The 2435-nt window shown below is 41.6% G+C and overlaps 1 long non-coding RNA gene across 1 annotated transcript; it reads right to left on the bottom strand.

Moving 5' to 3' along the window:
* Window positions 1-830: 830 nt before the first annotated feature.
* Window positions 831-2150, bottom strand: LOC117452265 (uncharacterized). The gene is made up of 2 exons (XR_004552786.2): window positions 1929-2150; window positions 831-1674 (listed from the first exon to the last, which is right to left on the bottom strand). It is a non-coding gene; the product is annotated as an uncharacterized lncRNA (long non-coding RNA).
* Between the last annotated feature and the right edge of the window lie 285 nt (window positions 2151-2435).

Here is a 2435-nt window from a genome sequence, read left to right as displayed (position 1 = left end):
CTGTTGCCTGAGCAATTCGCAAATATGACAGCTTACTGTAATTCATTGCCATTCAATAGAATAGTATCACCGCTTTAGCTTAGTGTGCTTCCTTATTGTTCCTGTTGGCGTGTTTCTCAGTTACAAGCACTGTACATTTTGTATTACTCAATGATAGTGTCAATATCTTATCCTATATTATGCCTATCCAGCAGCATGTGTATGAGCTTGAGCTTTCAAATGCTCTTGTGGTTAACCATGTCTATACATTAGGTATTTATTCAATGTATTTAATTCCATTTTTTTAGCAACTAGTAATCAATTAATTAACATTAACCCCGCTGTTAAATGTCACCTTAGTGGTACAACATGTCCCATGTATTGTCAGTGGCTTCATGGATGCACGTACAATAACATGTGGTCATTATTTTGTTCAAGTTTTGGTTTCATTCATATTTATGTTTGCTAGGGTTTGGGCTGCAGGTAACAAGGTGACACGTATAACGTATATTAAGATGTAAAAACGAAAGGGAGAAGGGGTCGGATTAAATAAGTGTAAACTTCTTCCGACCCCTTCTCGGACGTGTAATTAGCTAAAGTTTTGTTGTTTATTGTTATCAGACAATGATACTACAGATTATTCAATTATTATTTAAATATTTCGTTTAGTTATTGCATTCATTTGTATAGTACTGTATCATGTCTGTATCATCTTTTGTTTCATTTGTATTTTCTTTGGTTTTACACGCTCGAAAAAAAAAAAAAAAATAAACTAAACACATCTCTGTTTAAAGTATACCAGCAACTATAGTGTCGGCCTGCGATGCACGAGCTGAATACAAACCACATGATATTCTTAAACTGTTTATTCACTTCTGAATAGTGGTAGGCCCATCATAAACCCGAAACAAGCTTAACCCAATGCCTACTTCCCAACATCTCTCACCAAGGACGATAAACCTCAACTAACCAATGTTCATACTGGTAGCATATTAAGTGGAACAGAAAACATATCAAACATTGTATCTGACGGTCTGATTTACCTTAAGGGAAATAGGTAGATAACTGTTAAGACTGATTTAACTAAAGTGAATTTAGTGGTTTCAACTATAATTCTGATACAATTTCAAAAATGCTTTATCAAGCCGTTTGCGACCCCTCGTGAACATGGCAATGTGGAACACTGGAAAGAATAGGGTTGTCTGTTGTGTGGGGCAATGATCAGATAACAGTCACTCGGCGTTTTCAGATACTGGGTAAGACTGATACAACTAAAGTGAATATTAGCACATATTAGCACATCCGACCTAGCAATCGTGTGCATGTGCTCTTAGGCTCGTGACTTAGACGATGTCCATTACCCAGACTGAGCTTCTTAGAATAAGATCAACGTCATTACGGAGGTCTTGGTGGTTGACTGGTACCATCAGAGAGCACCCACATGTACGTGCCTGGGGTCGACACTGGAATGTGGAGACAACTATGCATACCTATAACACAATACAAACACAATGGTCTCACACCTGCATAGGCTACTGCATCACATTGTGCATCAGCATGTTCAAATCGGAGAGGTGGGCACGAGGGACAACGCAGACTGCAATCTGCCCTCTTCATTTGAGTGCTGCAGATTCCTTTCTGCTTCATCAGCCTCTTCTCAGCCTCCTGATGCTCATTCAGTCTTTAGGTTGAAACCTTTAACACAAAACATACTTTCATTCATTTTAGGCAAATAAACATTTCAATGAAAAACATGCCATCCTGTAACAAGCGCTTTCATTTCTGCTCCAATCAAGTTACAATTAAACATCTAATCGAAGGTAACTGCATCAACAAAGTACATGATATTCCAGCTCTTATATTTTAGCGTCTTACTTCATAAGACTAGAAATAATAATGCATGTAATCAAACATCGTTAAACCAGACTAACACGTGCACAAATATCCACCAGCAGCGTCTTTGGGGGAATCCCTGAGTCTCCTCTCTCAGCGCACTGTGTGTCCTCTGTGTGTCCTCTGTGTGTCCTCTGTGTGTCCCCTGAGTCTCCTCTCTCAGCGCACTGTGTGTCCTCTGTGTGTCCTCTGTGTGTCCTCTGTGTGTCCCCTGAGTCTCCTCTCTCAGCGCACTGTGTGTCCTCTGTGTGTCCTCTGTGTGTCCTCTGCTGAGAGGGTGCTGCGCTTAGCTCATGAGAGAGGAGACTCTTGCTTTGAGCCACATCCTCAGTGGAACCACAGACCCTGGGCTCCCTGTCTCCCCCTGCTGGACTGGAGCCGGGTGTTGAGTTGCACTTGGGGCTCTGACAAAACACTCATCTTTTCTGTCACGAATATAAACTCACTCTTGTTCGTGTCTCTTCCCGCAGGAACTCCACTTGGATGCGAGTCCACAGTGAGCGCAGACGCACAGCAGGTGGAGGACAGAGGACCTGTCTTTGGGGAAATGAGACGCAGAGGCA

This window comes from Pseudochaenichthys georgianus, chromosome 9 (genome assembly GCF_902827115.2).
Source record: "Pseudochaenichthys georgianus chromosome 9, fPseGeo1.2, whole genome shotgun sequence".
Lineage (NCBI taxonomy): Eukaryota > Metazoa > Chordata > Actinopteri > Perciformes > Channichthyidae > Pseudochaenichthys > Pseudochaenichthys georgianus.
Note: the sequence above shows the minus strand (reverse complement) of the source record. Positions and strands in the feature narration are given on the sequence as shown.